Below are 15,023 nucleotides of genomic sequence, written 5' to 3' on the forward strand. Positions count from 1 at the left end.
AAATTAGAGATCAGTTAACTTTTCTAAAGTTTCCCGCAGCTGCATCATAAGGTTATTTTTTCTCTTTTTGAAAATTCAACTTTTTCGTTTAAAATTGTAGCTCTTCTTCACGACGAGCTTGTTATTTTAGAGCTTCATTTTTTAAGAAATCCAATGCTTCATTTAGGAGTTGACTTTCATATGAGTCGTCAGTCTTTTCGTCCCCACTCACTTCACATACGATACGCTATCGGTTATGGAATTTTTGTAGGTTTTCGGCTGGCGGTTATATGGAATGCCGCCTACCGTACACGTCGTCAAACTCTTCACAAAACTCCCAACTTGATGCCTCTCTCCCAGTTTGCCCGTTTCGCTTCTTGATTCGTTTGTAAGTTGCAAATGAATTCATTGCATTAGGTCCTTGATTGTGGAATGTCAGCATTGACCAATCTCATTTTAATAACCGCCTTGCCCCATAATACTAATTTTTTTCGTTTTCCCGCGGAAAGTTCCTGCTCGATGTCGAGCCAGCATCTAACGAGGAGTATGGCACAATTTTGATTAAGTTTCGGGTTGGAAAGAACATTTCAAATAATATATTATTCGTTAGCGATTTCGCTTACCTCACTTCTTGCATCACAAATTTTACTGATCCCTATTTTGTCTGTTTTGTGAGCATGAAATGTCAAAATTTGAATTGCTCGAACGTTTGAAATTGCCACATTTTGATTGAGACTCGAACATCTCCAAACTTTGAACAAATAGTGCCTTTGAGGTATGCCATCTCAAGTCTAAAAATTGTCAAAATCTGATCATAACATTTCAAGCCTCCACACACCGTATATGTGGATTGAAATACGGAAGTAAAATTATTTTAACGGTTTGGTCCTCAACATAAATTATAGTGGAATCGGTCAAAACCTCATATTTCGATTCTTTGGTTGACGTTTTTCACATTTCAACTCACGATATTAAATTTAAGCTCTTCGAGTTTATATCGAACACATCTTATTCAAAAGAAGTTAATATTTTAACGGATTTCTCGATAAATTGTTTACCTTGTAACTCACGCTTGAGTTCGATCACTGGATTGTTAAATACAAGTCCTAATATTTCTTACTAAAAGAACTTAACGCTTCTCTTATTCGTAATTCGAGTTTAAAACTTCTTTCTTACAGCCCTTTATCGAGCAACACTCTAATTAGAATTGTCTGTTGCATAATACAGCAGCCCTTATACATATTATAGATTGCTTAGAGTTCATTGTCTTGTTTTATTTTGCTTTCATTTTATCACTCATAATTTTGGTGCGCTGTCTTACTATAGCATGTATTTCCCTTATCTTGTCTTCTTGGATGCTGTTGACTTCTTTAGCATTCTTTCCTCCGGTGATGTTAATTCCAAGTTTCAAATCAATCGATAATCGAAGATCATTACCAAAAATTAATCTACAGCAGACCGATAAGCCATCAGAAGCAAGAATGTATGGGTATCCCAATCTTCTTGATACTTGTCCACAACTCTCGTCAAATGTTTTTCCAAAGTTCGATTGAATCGTGTTACCGTGCCATCGGTATGCGGATGTAGTGCATTGTACGGGTTTTCCGATTACTCAATTTTGCCACATCTCCTGAAATAGAGCTGTATCAAAATTTCTTGGTCCGACTGTAATTCTATTGTCACACTATATCTCGGTATTCAATTCGTGATGAATACCTCCGCTATTATTTCTCCCTTTTGCAAAACTTATTTGTTTCCTAATTTACGTTCATGGTAATTCTCTCAAACGGCGCAACCAAACGACCTCGGTAAAGGTACTCATGAAAATATTTGATGCACTTCACCAACGCCAGTAATTTCCTACGAGTTACACAATCATTTTCTCTGGGTTGTTTACTGTATCCAAAATAAACGCTGATAATGGGCTGGGTAAGCTAACATTGGCGCAGTACTTAGACGAGACAAAGCCACTTCCAGTTTTTAATTTCACTCAAGGATTCTGTTCTTTTTCGTGAGTTCATGTAGGCTTGTAGCTACGCTGGCAAAATTTGGAACTTCACTGCTTCTATCTTTTCATTAGCTATGCGAATGCCCTCTGTAGACCAGCACTGGCTATCCATTGAAAAACCTCTTCCGAGTTCTTAAGATGTTCTTTGAAACTTTTGCCCAACACTATGATATCGTCGAGGTATACCAAACAGATATTCCAGTGTAATCTTTTTAATACCTAGACTAGATAACGGTAACATTACTCGTATTCCGGCTTATTTGTGAAACGGATATTACAAGGCACACAAATTTGGGAGCCAGCATGTCCCATTTTCGACTGGCTCGCTTTACTATAACGATTGGTTGGATTTGACAGTTGCTTGATCTTCGTCCTTACGTTTAAGTCCAACTGAATAATTGTACTGGCTATAGGTGCGTGCAACATGATCACTTTTTCCGTAATTGGTTCACCCAGGTGTGATCTTCTATTTCTACTTGATGAGGTTTAAGTTAGATTAATAAGCAAAGACGCAATTTCTTCTGTCAGAGCATACGAAACGGTTTCTGTAGTGTCGTCTCGAATTCCATTAACGAAGGTCTGAATTTTCGTTTCCTAGATGAACTTCACGGATTTATGTGCATTAGCTAAGTGAGATAACCTATCAATCTCAGTAAAAAATGTTTCTGCAGGGCTCATTGACTTTCTGAGGACGATTTTGCTTCCTCTGCAAACTACCATATCGTATTTATAATGCACCCATCAACGTTTTATAACTGATCGACTCGCAGTATGAACTTGTCTGTAATATCTCCTCTTCAAGTTTTTTAATGTATCAAACAATGCAGATACTTTATCTGCGGCGTTCCAATTATTTAAATATGCCGCTTTTCGAATTGAAGCTTAAAAGCATAGAACGGAACTAGAATCGTAGCTCCTGGAGACGATCTTTCAATTCATCCACTTCAGTTTTAATTTTATTCTGATATTCCGAAATCCATGCATCCGTTCTTTCAACTGTGAGGAAACATGTGCTGATATTTGCGCCTCTAACTGTGTTAATAGCCGCTCAATCAACTGCACCAACATTTGTGATGACTCTTCTGCCATTTGTGAAGTCACCTGCGTCGACACTTGTACTGCCATTTACGTTGATATCTGCGACATTGTAGCCAAAATCATGGTTATGTTCATGGTGTTTGAAGAGCACTGAGTCTCTTCATTTTCTTCTAACTTGAGTAAAACTTGAGATATCGCAATGAATCTTGACGCAAGGGTTTCTTTGCAAAAAATAATGGATGGGCGTAAACGGACATTGCCACGCCCACAAAACGCCATTAAACGAAAATTTATATAATGCCATAACTAAGCACTAAATTATGATATAGAGGTGTAATTTGACACAGGGGATCGCAATAGCATGGGCTCCTGTGTAATAGATTTAATGCATATATCTCCCAAGCCATTCAAGTTAAAATAACCAAATTCGCACAAGATAAGACCTAGAACAACCTCTGCGGATAGTGTGAAAATTGATAAAATCGGATAAAAACGCCGCCCACTCCCCTTTTAACGGTACTGCTACTAAAAGCGGGATAAATTCATAACTAAATGCGCTATAGACATTTACTTTTACCTCCGAGATTGTCTGAAATAGCTTTATAGAAGCCGGAGTCAAAGTTGGGCAATGGGCGTAGCATCGCCCTCTTTTACGTAAAATCTTATACATATTTCGTTACCAAATTAAATATGATTTTTTCAAACTCCTATGTTACGGTGCTAAAATGGATGAAACCGAACTACAAACACGCCTACTTCCCATTTAACATAATTTGAAACTCCATTAATTGCCTTCACTTTCCGGTATACAAATGAATCACCAATGTATCGGAACAAAATTTTATGAATAGTACCTTCATGGTATGCCATCTTCTGACCAAATCGGACCAAAACTGCTCAAGCCAATAGGTGCCGAATATGTGTACCCCAGTAACTATAGTTAAGTTAGGAACGAAAATAACGTTAAATGTGTGAGATATGTAATTGAAATTCATAGATGTCTGTGTGTTAAAATGGGTTGAATAGGGTTAATATTTCCCCTAGCACATACCTAATACAAGGTTCCAAAGTAAACAGGAAAAACAGAACAAATAGTTTTTTAGGCAAAATCAATTTATTTTATTCAAAATAGTCTATAAAAACAAATCAGCATTGTCTTCACTTTTGACTTCTCCATGCGCGATTTTTTTGGGTTTCGGCTCGTCCGGTGCCTTCGACTCAGCATTCTGGCGTTTCGTTTCGGGATCATATTGGAAACACCACGTTTCGTCATCAGTCACAATATTGTAAAGGAAGTTTTTCTCCTTTTTGAGCTCTTTAATGATGTCCTTCGAATGTTGGATTCTGAGCAATTTTTGGTCGTCAGTTAATGTGTGCGGAAAAAACCGTGCACATACCTTTCCCAATTGTTCGGTCAAAATGTGATAAATCGATGTTTTGGAGTTGTTTAATTCAATTTCCATGAATTTCTATGATGATTTTTCTGCTGATTTTTGATGAATTCATGCACTGTTTCGATGGAATTTCCGGTGATCACGGATTTTGATTGGTCCACATGTTGATCGTCATTTATGTCTTCACGACCACTTTGAAAACGTTGAACCACGGGATAGGCAATCATCGTCATAAACTAGTTTCATCAATTGAAACGTTTCGGAAAAAGTTTTACCAATTTTAAAACAAAATTTAAAGTTGGCTCTTTGTTCGAAGCTCATTTTCGCACCGGTAACACAAACATACTGACACCTAAAACGCAATAACTTCACTTCCAATCGATGAAATGTCATGAAAATGGGCAATCAATAAAGATAGTAGATTCTAAGGAACCAGTCGGCACATAGATGACGCCACCATGAAGCTCTAGATTCAAAAAGTCCTGTTTACTTTGGAAAGCACCTTGTATAAAGATTTTCGAACTTCCGGATGTGAGATATCTCAATAGAAATGAGAGAGCGTGTTTTACCTATATCTAGCAGTATATCGTTATATCTAAAATAGATAAAATTAGGCGAAAACTTGCCCTAGCCGCCATATAACAAATATCAGGATTTTCGAACATACGGTTGACTTTAATATACATGATTGGTGATTGTATGTGAAGTACGTTGATAAAACCCTGGGAGGGAAAATACTAAATTTGATTGTAATATATTAACGATTTCATCGCATAATAGATTTTTAATCCTGTCATTGATCTTTGCAAGTTGCTAGAGTACAAAATGTTGGGATACACCCAGACTAATACCTCCTTTACTTGCTACATTTTATTCAATTGACAGCTGCAATGATTGCTGCACCAAATGCAAAAACCTGGCGCAAAAATGTTCGGAAATAACATCCAAATTTATAAGTAATTATATTTAACATACGTCGATACAGGTAAACATACCTAAACTCCAATCGATCTGAGCTGTCGCAAATGTGAGTTTGGCCTTTTAATTTTTTGCTGAAGTAAAGGACTTTCTAGCGGGAAGCCAACAGAACAACCCACCCTCAACAGCTCGTCTTCCAATTGTTCGTGCATTAATTAGTAAACAAAAGTGTTTCTGTATTTGATTGGAAAAGACTGTGAGATAAATTTGAGTAACCTTTTGATCAATGAATCGTCTCTTTATGTAGTTTTTTGCTGTCTTCCTCAGCTGTGCCGAGAAACTACATTGCCAGTTTGCTGAAATTTATATATTAATCGGGGACACCACTGATCTATTCACCAAATATTTTTAACTCATTTTATGTTGAGATAAACCGTTTTGTCAATCACTTATTATTTTATTTGTAAAGTCGGCTGAATAAGTATTTTCCGCCAATATTGATTCTTAAACTCTAAATCGCAACTGAGCAGTGACGACGTCAAAAATCTCTTTACAAAATGTCTTAATAATATTTTAACCGGTTTATTGCTAACGTCTTCAACGAATAACGTACTTTTAAAGTAGCCTGGTACTATTTTTCCTAACAAATATTAGGGTTGATTTAGTTTTGTCCACTCAGATTTATACTTTTGAAAAATTTTTTCTTTAAAATTTTGTATCTCGAAAGAATATTTAACTAATATTATATTTTTTATTAATTAATATACATATGTACATAATTGTAAATTATAATAATTGTCCAAATAGTCCTGTTATAATTTTTAAAAATTTAAACATAAAAAAACACAGTAGGAGGTGCTTTAGTTTTGGCCAATACTAAATGCATGGATAAAAATAACTCTTCTTTACTGGCGTAGACAGCGCTCACGCGATTATAGCCGAGTTAACAACAGCGCCAGTCGTTCCTTCTTTTCGCTACGTGTAGCCAATTGGATACTACAAGCGAAGCCAGGTCCTCCTTCACCTGGTTCTTCCAACGGAGTGGAGGTCTTCCTCTTCCTCTGCTTCCCCGGCGGGTACTGCGTCGAATACTTTCAGAGCTCGAGTGTTTTCGTCCATCCGGACAACATGACCTAGCCAGCGTAGCCGCAGTCTTTTAATTCGCTGAACTATGTCAACGTCGTATATCTCGTACAGCTCATCGTTCCATCGAATGCGATATTCGCCGTGGCCAATGCGCAAAGGACCATAAATCTTTCGCAGAACTTTTCTCTCGAAAACTCTCAACGTCGACTCATCAATTGATGTCACCGTGCAAGCCTCTGCACCATATAGCAGGACGGGAATTATGAGTGACTTACAGAGTTTGGCTTTTGTTCGTCGAGAGAGGACTTTACTTTTTAATTGCCTACTCAGTCCGAAGTAGCACCAGTTGGCAAGAGTTATGCTGCGTTGGATTTCCAGACTGACATTGTTGGTGGTGTTCCTAAATATATAAAACTATCTACAACTTCAAAGTTATGACTGTCAACAGTGACTTGAGAGCCAAGTCGCGAGTGCTACGACTGTTTGTTTGATGATTGGAGATATTTCGTCTTGCCCTCGTTCATTACCAGAAACATTTGCTTTGCTTCCTTGTCCAGTCTGGAGAAAGCAGAACTAACGGCGCGGGTGTTGAGGCCGATGATATCAATATCATAGGCATACGCCACCAGTTGTACACTCTTATAAAAGATTGTACCTGCTCGATTAAGTTCTGCAGCTCGAATTATTTTCTCCAGCAGAAGATTGAAGAAGTCGCATGATAGGGAGTCGCCTTGTCTGAAACCTCGTTTGGTATCGAACGCCTCAGAGAGGTCCTTCCCGATCCTGACAGAGCTTTTGGTGTTACTCAACGTCAGTTTACACAGCCGTATTAATTTTGCGGGGATACCAAATTCAGGCATCGCGGCATAAAGGCAGCTCCTTTTCGTGTTGTCGAAAGCAGCTTTGAAATCGTGTGTCGATTCTCATGGTGCATGGTGAATATCTAGCCGGTTGTTGATTTGCCAGGTCTGAAGCCACACTGATAAGGTCCAATCAATTTGTTGACGGTGGGCTTTAATCTTTCACACACTACGCTCGATAAAACCTTATACGCGATGTTGAGGAGGCTTGTCCCACGATAGTTGGCGCAGATTGTGGGGCCTCCGTTTGTGTGGATTGGGCAGAGCACGCTTAAATTCCTATCGTTGGACATGCTTTCGTCTGACCATATTTTACAAAAAAGCTGATGCATGGTCCTTATCAGTTCTTCGCCGCCTTGTTTGAATAGCTCGGCCGGAAATCCATCGGCCTCTGCCGCTTTGTTGTTCTTCAGACGGGTAATTGCTATTCGAACTTCTTCAATGGAACGTCCATCGTCATCGATTGGGGAATCGGGTTCTCCTTCTCCTGGCGTTGTACGTTCACTGCCATTCAGCAGGCTGGAGAAGTGTTCCCTCCATAATTTAAGTATGCTCTGTGCATCGGTAACTAGATAACCATTGGGGGTTCTACAAGAGTATGCTCCGGTCTTGAAACCCTCTGTAAGCCGCCGCATTTTTTCGTAGAATTTTCGAGCATTACCCCTGTCGGCAAGCTTTTCATACTCACGCATTTCGGCCTCTTTCTTCTTTTGTCTACAAATGCGTCTCGCTTCCCTCTTCAACTCTCGGTATCTATCCCATCCCGCACGTGTAGTGGTCGATCGTAACGTTGCGAGGTAGGCAGCCTGTTTTCTCTCCGCTGCGACACGGCACTCCTCCTCCGGCTGTTCTTTTGTACTTTCCGAAAACCAACGGTTTCGGTTGCAGCTGTACGTAAGGAGTTTGAAATGCCGTCCCACAGTTCCCTTATACCGAGTTGTTGACGAGTGCTCTCAGAGAGCAGGAGTGCAAGCTGAGTAGAAAATCGGACCGGTGAAGTTGATCGGCCTCAACCTATTTGGGGATGTTTCGTCGTGGAGGCTGAATTTACTGACCGTAGTGCCAAAGATACCTTCTTTGTCCATCTTGGCGTTAAATTTGCCAAGCACGATTTTGACATCGTGGCGGGGCAGCTCTCATCTGCGCGCTCCAAGCGCTCATAGATGGCATCTTTGGTCACATCGTCCTTATCTTCCGTCGGGGCGTGGGCGGAAATCAGCGATATGGTGAAGAACTTCGCTTTGATGCGGATTGTGGCTAGACGTTTATTCACCGGAGTGAATGACAGTACTCGGCGACGGAGTCTCTCTCCCACTACGTATCCAACACCAAACTTGCGCTCCTTTATATGGCCACTGTAGTAAATGCCACAAGGACCTACTCGTCCCTGTACTTGTCCCGTCCATCGCATGTTTTGGACGGCGGTGATGTCAGCCTTTATTTTCCCGAGGAGATCAACCAGCTGGGCAGCGGCACCTTCCCAATTAAGGGACTGGACATTCCAGGTGCATGCCCTAATAGCGTAGTGCTTATTTCGTTTGCCATGACCGTCATCAAAAGGGGGATTTCTCTTCCGAGGCTGTTGGTAATTTGCCATTGGAAGTGTTTTTTACATGGTGGGTTCCAAACCCAGCGCATTCCCCTATGTAGGGGATGTTTCGCCTTCTCACTGTAGCTCGCCTTCGCACGGATGTTCTTAGGCTACCCAGAGGATACTTGGTCAAAGACCTTAAGTCGTGAGTTGCTTGAGCCATGTGTAAAATAATCGTTTCTGGCCACTCCCAAGTGAATGGCGATCAGAGAACTTTCCGCACTTGCGTGAACTTCTACAATTGACTCCATCCTCTCCAATTCTCCAATACAAAAATTGTACTCAAAAAATGGAACTAAGTTAAATAAATCTTCGCCTTTTTCTCCACATTGGTTAAATATGCAGTAAATTGCCTGATTGAATCTAGGATATTGATTTAACATTTTTTGGTATTCAATTAAAATTTAAATAAGGAATATTTTATTTTATGCTCTTACAATTTTATTATAACCAGAATATATTAAAGCATGGCGCTTCCATTTTGTCCCTATTATGCCCTTTCTCATTGGACTGATTTGGACAGTATTGTTATATGGGAGGAAAAAAAATTTTTCAGAAATCGAAATACATACCTCCTATTTCTTTTAAAGCTACCTAGACTTACTTAAATATAAAATTTCATCCTCCTTCGTCAACGTTAACCCGGGCCGACAGGACTCTGAAGATCTTGAAAATTGGTATTTTTAACATTAATATTAAATTTTTTATGAAATACTTATTAAAAGAATATAAAATTCCAGATCAAGCAGGATATTTTCCCTTGAGGGTCTTTTTTCACAATCTGGATACAGATTTCTATGCTCCTGAGCACAGAGTAGCAGAAATTGCTTTTGCTCTATGAGGTCTCATTTTAATTTTTTTTCACTGTCTCCTCTTAAGAAAATAATAGATAGTTCAATTAGTTCCCTATGATGTTTTTTTGCAGTTCTTGATTATAAAATTACAACAATTTCGTGTGACGATATCGGTATTTGTTTCAATGACAGCAGGATTAATAGTTTTCCAGTTGTCTCTAAACTTCATGGACAGTGTGATATCAGGGCTACTTGTGACTTTGAGGATTTTTGTTTCGAAGATACATTTTAAAACAAGTTCGTAAACGTAGTTTCCTGTCTAGTTTTTGTTCCAAAAGTACATAAGCTCCTTCAATCGCCCTGTACTAGCACATTATTTGAGATTGGTAGGCGTTCTTCTTTAGAACTTCTCACGTCAAGTCCAGGTAATAATTTCCTATCCCAGTGAACGGTCACTATTTCAGGCATATTATTCAGAAAATCTGATTTTATAGATTTCGGTGAATAGACGATTTGTATATCTGAAAATTATCACACCTAGATCTAGTTCTTCTTATACAGCCTGAAGTATATAGACAGAATCCCTTATGCTTAATTGACATGTATTTAAAGCTGCAACTAATTCAGACGTTATAAAGTTTTTCCTTCCTCGTTTTGTAGTAGTTTCTGAACTCCATTTGAGAGGTGGATGCGAAGGGTTCCTCAAGGCTTTCATCAGAGCTGGTAAGTTGAACTTGTTGCCCTTGCATTTGAATAGAATCTTGCACAGTAACAGATGATGATAAACCTCCGAAACACATTTGCTCACAACACCCTGGACGCCCTGGTAACCGTTGTTTTTGTAAAAATATCTATATTCTTCAATATTCATCAGTCAAATAAATTATCTAAATTGTTCTTAAAATCCTCCTCAATGGGCTGGTAAATATCTTGTATTTTTTTAGAATTTTTTCCAATTAAGAAAACAAATTTTTTATTGCTTTTTAATTCCACTGCCTTCTTTTAAATGTATAACAAAACGCGTTAATAGCGAGAATAATTGAGAACAAATGACGAAAACCGTGAATATCCACCGATGCAAGTCGGCCCGGGTTATCGCACTCCAAATAAGGTAAAAATTTATTTCAGAGTGTTTTAAGGGCAAATGAACAAAATTACGACCTATGCTTAAGTGTAAAATATGAGTGTGTAAAATATGAGTTACCGTGATTTGAACATCCCCGCTTAGGAAAAATGGCTTGCACTCGCGGGTTTTAATCTGTAAGCTTAAATATACGAAATGGACTATTATCAAATGATTATACCAAAAATTTGACTTTCGTGAGACCTTTGAAAAAAGTTTAAAATTTTGATTTTTGTTTGTTTTTTGCCATAAAAAAATAGAACTTATAGGAATTTTTGTTTTCTCATAGTTCATTCAATGCGTTTACATGTTCCCTTAAAAGTTCCAGTTATTCGGTCAACTCGTTTTTGAGATATGCACAGCTTCATATTTTAACTGCTGCATCTTTAAAACAACATCACATGGGATGTTTATAGAAGGATTTTTAGAGAAATTAAAATTTTTACTTTTTTAATCTCTGTAAAGACGACCCTCTTAATTTTTAGAAAAATTAAAATTTTTACTTTTTTAATTTCTCTAAAGATTAAGAGGGTCGTACCACCAACGCATGGAATGGCAGGTCAAAAATTGTTTATTTAGCAATAGAGGTTTATTAGTTATCTGCAATAAATTAATTAAGTAGCGGGCCATGACCGCTTTTATAAATTGCTAAACTTCAAATACATGTTCCTGCAGCAAATTGATAATAGTCAGATTTTCTCATCTGTGTTTTACTACTTATAATGCAAAATACTTTAATTTTTACTCAAGTTATTGCTTGCACGGACGAAAGGACAAAAAACAATTCGACCACTATGATATATACATATATGTATATATTATATTATTCATTATTTTTATTCATTTTTGAACAGCTGTAACTTTTTTTCAACTTCCCCGAATTTAATTCTTTTTGATTAAATGAATCTCATCTTTCCACCACTACCAATTAAAAAAGCCATAAATTCGGTTTGCAAAATTATTTTTATTTATTTTAAAGTACAAAATGTGTGAAAATAATAATAAATTCTGAACCATATCACTTTTGCTCGATATGACCACCTTTTGCCTTAACTATGGCCTTGAGACGGTCAAAAAACGAATCGCAAGCTGACCGAATGTGACTTGCCGGTATTTTGGCCCACTCACGGACAATGGCTTTCTTCAGCATCTGGAGACTGGTGTATTTTTTACTTCGGCCCTTGCTCTCCAAAATGTCCCACAGAGAATAATCCATTGGATTCACATCTGGTGAGCCATTGTGTGGTCGTAATGAAGTTCGGAATGTTGTTTTTCAGCCATTCTTGGTTCATTCGCGCTTTGTGAGACGGTGCTGAGTCTTGTTGAAACGTCCATGGTTTGCGACCGAAATGTTTGTTTGCCCACGGCTTCAAAGCAGCCTCCAGAACACTTTCCCGATAATATGTCGCATTTACTTTGACGCCAGGATGGAGAGCGCCTATCTGCGGTGACAGCGGCCAAAACCATTATTTGTGGTGACTTAGATTCTCGTATGAACGGTAGGTCAAGTAAACCCTATCGAATTGCTCAATTGGAAAAATTTTTTTGTGAACAATACTTTTAACTGTCATTCAGCAAATTTATAAGCAGTTGATTCCATTGCGACAGCTGCGCGAACGTTGGAACGCTGAAGTAGGTTACACTTTAAGTGCCGGACCCTGTATATGGTATGACACAACGTGATTGGTAACACTGGAGATATACGACTGCAACGACATCTACAGACAAAATACGAAAATACTTTTTCAATTACCCAATATTTAGCTGAAAATTTAAATTTATACTGTGAAAGTATATCTTAATAAATGATAAAAAAAATTTAAAGCTCTATATATTCACTGATCGTAGAGAAAAATCCTAAAAACAAGACGTCAGATGGGATGACCTCCTTAAAATATTAACCAATTTGCTTGGAGAAAAAGCGAATAAGCTTCTTTTTATACATTACGATATCTAATATATAAAAATAAGTAGGGTTTTCCTTCCTGACGCTATAACTCCAGAACGAATGAACCGATTTCCTCGGTTTTGCATTCGTTGGTAAGGTCTCGAGCTCCGTAAGGTTTATAGCAAAGAAAATTCAGGAAAAATTTCAACATAGAAGCAGGAAAATCTTTTTTATATACAGTGCCTTCTCTGATACACAGCATGTACTACAAGCAAATATTTTAAGAATATAGCGCCGGTGCGTGATTGTTTACCAGCTACTCATTGTTCTCTGCTCAGTTAATTTCATGTGACAAACCGGTATTGTGTTCACTGTGAAATTGTGAAAAAACATAAAAAAATAAGTTATTCGTTTCCTATCACTTCAATTGGAAAAAAGTGAGTGTGCTTATGACCGCACGACTGAAGTGAAACTTCTTTCGCTCTATCTATATGTATATATATATGAATGTGTGTGTACAAAATATACATGTATGCACATATACATATATTAATTTCCTACAAATATTTAAATTTATTTTATGTTTTCATTAGTAAATTAATATTTTTCCATAGATCTTTTATTTTTTTTTCATTGTTTTATTCATTATTGGGTACATCAGTAATTACTGTGGTTGATTGTAAAACCGAGACAATAGGCTTATGATACGAGAAATACGATACATATATTTTAGAATTAAAATTAGACAGAAATCTAGAAAAAACTGCATCGATTGTTGTTCCATGTCTTGTAGTTGGCTCATTACGGTCATTATTCATTTGTAACTCTAATTTATCTCGTAGAAAGTTTATCAAGAGTTGTCCATCTTTGGATGCGAAATTGATATTGAAATCTCCTGCTAAGATTAGTGGCAACGTATGATAGTTTTCTCCTAGTTCTTCAGAACCTACTCGACCATAAGCCTTCTGTATATAAACTTTATGATATTATTAACTGTGTTATTGGGCGAAATGTAAACAACTACCATTATGATGTTTGTTCCATCGTCCAAAATACAGTGAGCAGCACATATATCACCAATTGATGACTGACCAATATCAACTTCACGAATATGTCGTAATAGAATGTCCATGTTCGAAGTTACTATATTCGAGGTATCATTCGATTTCTGATAAATTGCCACTCCTGCTGATCTAACATTTTTACGCTTGAATTTCGCAATACAATCAAAATTCGGGATCTCAATGTTTTCATCGTCATTTGACCAGGTTTCTGATAAAAACAGGATATTGCTTGAATCAATTGCGGGATCGCTCAAGTCCGATACGTGTTTTCTGAGACTTTGGCAATTAAAAGTAACCATGGAGTTTGAGTATAATTTTGTATGAATGCATGCATAGTAATATTTATAGTCAATTTTGACTTGCATATCTAATAATTTTATTTAATTTTTACATAATATACTATACTAATAAATATTTTTGTGTTATATTATATTTCCTACTAATAGATATTAAATTGATCACAACAATATATACAAGGCATTTATGAGTTTGATGGAATACCCTTATTGTAGGTCGGAATTCGCCTCGCAATTTTAACATTTTTTACAATTCTCTCACATATTCTAACCGAGAATATGAAGAGACAGAAATATATGTATTTACGGCATATGATGACATGGCATATATGCCGAAGCAGAGAATAGGCAGAGACAGAAATACGCTCCCAACGAAGAATTTCGTTTATATTTATTTCATTTTGAACAGCGAAAAATGTGTACAAAACACACCTCTCGCACAGAGAACATAATTTTGTTCGTTTTTTTATGCATTATCAATGTACATCTTCTATCATATCATATAATCTTATGTCTCTGCACATGCTCATATCATAATCTTATTATGTGAAAATGTTTGAGAAACGCATGTAAGTACTGTGCGCATTCAAAATTTAAATCATGATTTTATTTTATTACAATATACATAATTTATTACATGCGCGCGCATTGATCTGCATGTTCTTGCATTCATATATATTTACAAATGTACATACGATATGCAATTGTAACATGAAACGGCTGGATTGTGTCAAACCATCCGGATTTGTATACCCCGGACTTAAGAATAGGTGGGTTGATTCAATAATCGCGTAAGTCGCGTTCAACGTTGCATATAAATACATATAAAGTTTGTTTAATCGGGACCAGAGTTTGAAAACAATACCTTTTTAGAAGCGTTCGACAGCTTACTTTCATAAGCCAGTGTTGCGCGCGTAAATCCCTCGTTTTAGTTTCTGTTTTCTGTTAAAACTGGGTCTAGCGAATCAGTTTGGTCAATATCTT

This window comes from Bactrocera neohumeralis, unplaced genomic scaffold (assembly GCF_024586455.1).
Source record: "Bactrocera neohumeralis isolate Rockhampton unplaced genomic scaffold, APGP_CSIRO_Bneo_wtdbg2-racon-allhic-juicebox.fasta_v2 cluster10, whole genome shotgun sequence".
In the NCBI taxonomy this organism is placed as follows: domain Eukaryota; kingdom Metazoa; phylum Arthropoda; class Insecta; order Diptera; family Tephritidae; genus Bactrocera; species Bactrocera neohumeralis.